The sequence below is a fragment of the Triticum dicoccoides genome, chromosome 5A (genome assembly GCF_002162155.2).
Source record: "Triticum dicoccoides isolate Atlit2015 ecotype Zavitan chromosome 5A, WEW_v2.0, whole genome shotgun sequence".
NCBI classification, from domain to species: domain Eukaryota; kingdom Viridiplantae; phylum Streptophyta; class Magnoliopsida; order Poales; family Poaceae; genus Triticum; species Triticum dicoccoides.
Window position 1 is genome coordinate 391,480,173 of NC_041388.1, and position 7,948 is coordinate 391,488,120.

General features: G+C 45.2%; 1 long non-coding RNA gene across 1 annotated transcript; it reads right to left on the reverse strand.

Annotated features, from left to right (window-relative positions):
* Positions 1-1,664: 1,664 nt before the first annotated feature.
* On the reverse strand, positions 1,665-2,061 carry LOC119298673. Its single transcript, XR_005145907.1, has 3 exons — positions 1,972-2,061; positions 1,814-1,884; positions 1,665-1,728 (listed from the first exon to the last, which is right to left on the reverse strand). It is a non-coding gene; the product is annotated as an uncharacterized LOC119298673 (long non-coding RNA).
* Between the last annotated feature and the right edge of the window lie 5,887 nt (positions 2,062-7,948).

Consider the following 7,948-nt stretch of genomic DNA (forward strand, 5'->3'; position numbering starts at 1 on the left):
AATTCATCTCCTCTGAATTTTTTTATCAGATTCATCCACATATGTCCAAAGCACTCCCTTTGCTCAGCATGGGGGAAAACACTTTTTACTGCATTTTCCAACCCTTTACATGCATCTGTGTGGATGGCCAAAGGAGAAACTGGCCCTATGCATCTTTTCAGTTGCATCATGAACCATATCCATGATGCCTCTGTCTCTGATTGAAACATTCCTATTGCAATTGGGAACATTCAGTTGTGTCCATCTAGAGCATTGCATGCAGCCAACTGACCATTCCACTTTTCAGTCAAAAAAGATGAGTCTATGCTCAAATATGGACGACAACCTGCTTTGAATCCATCTATGCAAGGCTTCAAACACATAAAAAACTTGCTGAATAAAACCTTGCCATCCTCTGTTACCTCTATATCTATCTCCACCACACTCCCAGGTGACCTCTTCTCCACCTCTGCTTTAAAACTATACAACATCCTAAATGTATTTGCCCAGTCACCATACAATGATTTCATGGCCCTTTGTTTTGCTTTCCACACTGTGGTATATTGCAGCTGGATGGGGTACAACTTCTCCAAGTCAACTTTAAGCCTCTTTGCAGTAGTGTTTGGAGTCTTGGCTAAAATAGGAGTAATCTTCTCTGTAACCCAAAGCTGTGATGTCATCTTTGAAACTCTCTGTGAAGTGGTCATACATGTATGCTGGTGTGGTATTTGATTTACCCTTACTGTACTTCCATCAGGTTGTAGTCTGGCAGACAAGTACCATTTGCAAGGATTGCCACCACCATCATAACCTTTGCACCGAGCATAAAATTTCTTTCGATCAGTCCACATAGTCTTGGCATCAAACTCTTTTTTCACTGCATAGGTCCTGAAAGACATCCTAAACTCCTTCATGCTTGGCCACAACTTTCCCACCTCAATAACTGGGTTCTCTTTGTCATACAAACAAACCAGCTCATTATCATCTGCATCATCCACATCATCTGCAGCCTCTCTCATCAGGTGTTCTTCATCCTCATTTGCATTTCTAGGGCCTGTGTTACCTTCAGCTGGCAAAGAACTGTCATCCTTCTCCTTATCTTTGTCATCAACTTGAATGCCAAACATTTCGGCCATATCAATGTCAGATATTGGTGTAATGACCAAATCTGTTTTTTCATTCAACTCTACTACATTCCAGTCAACAACAATCTTCCTAGCACCATGGGTTCCCTCCTCTCCATCTGCATCAATCCCAGTATCTTCAGCTACTATAGTCGGTTCAGTCAACAATGCCAACATCTCCTTTTGTGAAACCCACTCATCATCTTCCATCTGTGCAGCCATCTTTGATGGCACATAACCAACTCTGGAATGAGTTTGCAGATCAATTAGCTCTGCATAAAATGTTACTTGTTTGCTTGCCCATCCTCCTTGCTGATCAATTTCAGCAACCATGGATTCTCCATCTTCAATTCTCACATATTCACCATTATAGTTATCGAAACGTTGCAGAGATACCTCTTGTTCTGGACCTCAAACAATACTCTCCCCAATTCTCTCCACCAAATTGCCCACGGCCTTCTCCTTCATGATCTCCAATTCCTGAGGATCAACATCTGCAAAATCGACATCCAACCTCACGGTGGTATCTCTATCAATGTCTTGGACATTGCCATCACTGAGCTTGGCTTTACAGGGAAAAAATTCCACTATAATTGCGAATGTGGTGGCAGAACCTGAACCTCCCCTGTTTTGTCAATGGCAGGCAGCGGCGGCAGTCACTACCAAATCGAGTTCGATTCTAAATCGCCAAGAAAAGAGGGTGGCATTACCGATTTGAAGCACTGTCTCCTCGGGGCAGCCCGTCTCCTCGCTCCATCTCATCTAGCCCTCGCTCCATCTCCTATCCAATCAAGCAACAGGGGCAGCATGAGGCCACAGATTTATTCAAAATTCAGTGGAATGGGAGTAGTGTTTGGAAAATACTCACTCGCAATAGCCGCTGCAGGGATAGGCGCTCCACCACCGGGCCGCGGAGAAGAAACAACCCCCGGATCCAATGGAGCCCGATTCTAAATCGCCAAGAAACAGAGGGCAGCATGAGGCCAAAGATCCCCCAAAATTCTGGGGAGTGGGACTAGGGTTTCGGGCTCACCTCGCAATAGCTCTGCCGCTGCCGAGAAATGCGCTCCACCACCGCGGAGAAGAAACCACTGCCGGAGAAGATGCTTACGGTGGCGCCGCTCGCCCAGTCCAGCACGGGCGAGTCGAGCACGGTCACACGGTCACCGGTCGAGTCGTGGACGGTTGACTCTTGACTACGTGGCCATAGGTGGACCCCACCAGTCAGAGCACATAACCCCCAGTGTCCTAACCAAATCTCAGCCTAACGGACAGCCAACTAGCTGCGTAAATGGTGTGTCGCATGGGAGCTATTTTTTCCAACGAAGATGTTGCATGCAAGCTATTACAGCCAACGACGTCGCATGAGAGACAGTTCACACCAACGACGTCGCATGGGAGCTATTCACCCAATCCTCCACATGATCATCAAGGAAGCCAACTTCTGAACATCCGACAGTTTTTCAAGCAAGCGAAGTATCCACTCAGGTTCGGCGTCACGTAGCTCGGCAGTGGTCGACAAGTCCCAGTCTTCTCGCATGGCTGCCCAGAGCGTAGCTGCATGGGGACACTGGACAAGGGCGTGGTGCACATTCTCCACAGCATGGCCACAAAGCAAGCATGTAGGATCCTCCTCCATGTGTCTATGGGTCTTACTAGCTTGCATTGCAAGGGCCTCCTGGGCTGCAGTCCATGCGAACACACGTACTTTAGCTGGCACCCCATTCTTCCAAATAAGGTTCCACACCAACCGCCGCCCATTCGGTCACGTACTCGATGCACCAACGTCCTGCGCCTCCATGTATTCCTGCAACCCTAGATAGTAGGCACTGCGTACTGAGAAGCATCCGCGCTTGTCCGAGTGCCATGCAAGGAAGTCAGCTTCGAGTCTACTCGAAGTCCTGATCTGCATGATACTATCGATATTTGGCTGATAGAAATGTTTCCGAGGCAAGGTATTGTTCCACGTACCATCCAGATTGAGAAGACTAGAGACCCATTTAAGACGGCAACGTCTCTTTGGAGTCATTGGTCACCGGGAATGATCACGAGGGATCCAAGGGTCATGCCATATACGGACTTGAGAGCCATTGCCGATGCGCCAAATAATCCCTTTCTTAAGAAGCTCCAACCTGTATTTGATAGCTTTCCACGTCAAGGATGCATCGTCAGTGAATATTGTATCCACCAAGAACCCGTTGGGGTAGTACTTCACCTTGAGCACATGTGCACATAAGCTTTGAGGATTAACAATCAGCCTCCAAGCCTGCTTAGCTAGCAGCGCTTGATTAAACAGTTTCATGTCATGGAATCACATGCCACCATGTGATTTAGGCCTAAGCATAATGTCCCATGACACCCAATGGGTACGCCGATGTCCTTGTGCCGCTCCCCACCAAAAGTTTCGTATAATCTTTGTCAACTCCTCACACAACCCATCAGGTAGCTTAAAGACACCCATAAGATATGTGGGCATCGCTTGGGCAACTGCCTTGACGAGCACCTCCTTTCCCCCTTGTGAAGCCTCACCCCACAACACAAGTCTCTTGAGCATTTTAGCCTGCATCCCTTGGAATTTACCCCATTGCATTCTTCCTTCTGGCGTTGGAAGGCCAAGGTACTTGGGCTCAAATTCCACTTGTGACACTTGAAGGACAGATTTAACCTCCTCTTGTATCTCGGCAGAACAAGACTTTCCAAACATGAGAGAGCACTTATCAAAGTTTACAAGTTGCCCTGTACCTTGGGCATATGAGGTGATGACTTGCTGCATTCTAGTAGCTTGTTCTGCATTTGCTTTAAAAAAGAGAAGTGTGTCGTCAGCGAATAACATGTGAGAAATACCAGGGGCACCATGACACACCTTTAGGGGGGAAATGGTGCCATCATTAATTTTGTTTTGCAGCAATGCCGACAACCCATCCGCTACAAACAGAAAGAGAAATGGCGAAAGGGGGTCGCCTTGTCGAAGACCATGGGTTGGTGCAAACGAATCCATCAAGGTTCCATTTAATTTGACTGAGTAGCTCACCGAGGATACACATGACATGATCCAGCCAATCCATCGATGAGTGAAACCTAAGCCTTTCATCGCCTTCTCCAAAAAGTCCCAATCCACGCGGTCGTAGGCCTTCGACAATTCAATCTTGTAGGCACAAAAATTCTTTCCGGGGTTACTATTCTGCTCAATGAAATGAAAACATTCAAATGCCACTAGTGCATTGTCTGTGATCAATCTACCGGGAACAAACGCACTTTGATTTGCAGAAATTATATCTCCTAGCAGGGGTCTTAGCCTATTTGCGAGACACTTGACAATCACCTTATATAGGACAGTACATAGACTGATTGGCCGAAATTCTTTCAGTGTGGTAGGCTGATCCACTTTAGGTATTAGAACAATGGTCGTATGGTTTACATTTGTTGGCATATGACCACGGGCAAAAAATTGCAGGACCGCAGGAACAACTTTGTCCTTCAGAATACCCCAGTTGCGCTGATAGAATTTTGCCGGAAAATCATCAACACCCAGTGCCTTCAAGGACCTATTTGAAACAGTGCATCTGATATCTCCTTCTGAAAATTCACGACATAATTCCACGTTCATCTCTGGTGTCACCTTTTCCTCAAAGAGCTTGACAATCTCCTCCGGATTTAGGTTGGGGTCCCTTGTAAATAACTCCTGGAAATAGCCTGTGGCCAAGGCCTCAAGTTCATCCGTAGATGTGACCCACCTGCCGTTTGCATCTTTCAGCTTGGTAATCTTATTTTTCTTAGCCTGTCAGATTGCTTTTTTATGGAAAAATTGCGTGTTCCAATCACCCTCCTTTAGCCACTTTATACGAGATCTCTGAAGCCATAGCATCTCCTCTTTATATAGAAGTTCGCTAAGCTGATCAATGACCTTACGTACGTCAACTTTGTCTGCCCCACTACCAAGAAGACGATTCAGTTCAGCATGCAATTCTGTAAGCTTTCGAAGGATATTACCAAAGCGTTTGTTGCTCCATGCGTGCAGAGACTTCATGACCGAGCCGAGGCAGCCCTGAATCGATTCAAGGTCATCCTTCTCCCAGCTGCACTCCAAGATTGTTCAATGATCTCAGGCAAGTCTGATGCATGCTCCCAAAATAATTCATACTGTCGACACCTCCATTTATTCTGTACAGGTTGTTCATCATATAAACAAACTAATAATAAGGAGTGATCAAAACATGAAGAAACCAAATGTTCAACAGATGCATCTTCAAACATATCACGCCATGAATCACTAGCCACGAGTCGGTCCAGGCGCACTTTGACATTACACTAAAAAACATTAAATACACACTGAACATTTTTGTAATATACACTGAACATTTTTTCTTATACCAAGGATATTTTTATAATGCCTAATGAACTTTTTAAAATATATGGTGAAAAAATTATGAATTTTTGAAAAAAGAAGAGAAAGAAAAGGAAAAATATACAGAAAAACCAAAAACATAAAGGAAAAAAATACCCAAAACACTAACATAAAAAGGCAAGAGAAACTTAAAATAGGGAGAGAAAAAAACCAAAGTAGGGTAGTCCAACTCGCCTTGCCAGTAGGCGTCGGGTCGTGTACAAGCGGCAAATCTACCTTTTGCAGCCTAGACGTATTGTAATGCTACAGCCCCAAAAATACGAACTTTGGGTTGCTCTATAGTCGAACATAGCGCAATATAGTTTCTTGCTAAAAGAAACCGTAAGGTTAATGCACCATTCAAATTGAATACTTATACTCCCGCAACTGAAAGATTGATGCTTGTACTATTTAAACCCAATATTTATACTCCCTCGGCGAAAAAGTAGTAAATACTTATACTCGCTCTCCTTTTACGGAAAAAATGATACAACCTTCTTTTTTGTGCGAGGATACTCCCTCTCTAGTTTGACAGAAGTTGACATTTCAGACATAACTAGAAAACTTTCAATTATTGAGTAACTGGAGGAAATATGCCCCCGAGACAATAATAAAGTTATTATTTTATATTTCCTTATTCATGATAAAGGTTTATTATTCATGCTAGAATTGTGTTGATCGGAAACCTAAATACATGTGTGAATATATAAACAAACACCGTGTCTCTAATGAGCATCTACTTGACTAGCTCGTTGATCAAAGATGGTTAAGGTTCCCTGACCATGGACATGAGTTGTCATTTGATAACGGGATCACATCATTAGGAGAATGATGTGATGGACATGACCCATCCGTTAGCTTAGCATTATGATCGTTAAGTTTTATTGCTATTGCTTTCTTCGTGTCAAATACATATTCCTTTGACTATGAGATTATGCAACTCCCGGATACCGGAGAAATGTCTTGTGTGCTATCAAACGTCACATCATAATTGGGTGATTATAAACATGCTCTACAGGTATCTCCGAAGGTATTTGTTGAGTTGGCATAGAATGAGATTAGTATTTGTCACTCCGAGTATCGGAGAGGTATCTCTGGGCCCTCTCGGTAATACACATCATAAGCATGCAAGCAAACGACTAAGGAGTTAGTCACGAGGTGATGTATTACGGAACGAGTAAAGTGACTTGCTGGTAACGAGATTGAACTAGGTATAAAGATACCGACGATCGAATCTCGGGCAAGTAACATACCGATAGACAAAGGAAATAACGTATGTTGTCATAATGGTTCGGCCGATAAAGATCTTCGTAGAATATGTAGGAGACAATATGGGCATCCAGATTTCGCTATTGGTTATTGACCGAAGAGGTGTATCGGTCATGTCTACATAGTTCCCGACCCCGTAGGGTCCGCACACTTAACGTTCGGTGGTGATGTCGTATTATATGAGTTATGTGATTTGGTGATCGAATGTTGTTCGAAGTCCCGGATGAGATCACGGACATGACGAGGAGTCTCGAAATGGTCGGGAGATAAATATTTATATATAGGACGGTAGTATTTGGACAACGGAAGTGTTCCGAAGGGTACCGAGTACATATCGGGTCACCGAAAGGTGTTTCGGGCGCCCCTGGCAAAAGATATGGGCCTAATGGGCCAAGAGAGGAAACACACCAGCCACCAGGGGATGTTGCGCCCCCCATATGGGCCGAACCAGAGGAGAAGGAAAGAGGGGAAGAGAGAAGGAAAGGGGAGGGATTCGGCCTCCCCTTTCCTCCCCTCCTCCCTCCTTTTTTCTCCCCCCTTCGGCAAATAAGGAAGGGGGGCGCCGGCCATGGGGAGACCCCAAGTAGGATTCAGCCTACTTGGGAGCCTTCTTGGCTGCCTCCCCTCTCCCTCCCACTATATATATATATATATATATATATATATATATATGGGGGGCGCCCCTACACTACAAAAAAAGACACATCCGTGACATTTTGGGCCGAACGATTTTTTTTTCTGTCATACATATGACACTTCTATGACGATAATTGTGACAAAACCCGGTATCATCATAGATGTAGTGGGCTCCTACTTCTATGACAAAAAATCATGACAGAAAATGGGCTTTTCGTCCTGGGCGGGCCGGAGACGCGGCTGCATGACATTCTTTGGGCCGTCCATGACGAAAAAAAACCGTGGTAGAAGCGAGGGCGAGGAAAATTTCGGGGAGTTCCCGGTTACGGTGAGAGGTCGGGGGCCGAGCGATGCGTGTTTATCTCGTACACGTACGCGCGTGTGTGCGAGGCGTTGGGCTCTAACTGAATCCGAGCGATTGCACTGCAGGCTACGCGTTACTGAACCCGATCGATCAATCGATGGCTGTTAACTAAACCCGATCGAGCGATTCCTTCGCTATTGCTGCCAACTGAAGCCGGTCGATGCTGCCTCTGGATGAACAGTGAGCGTTGCG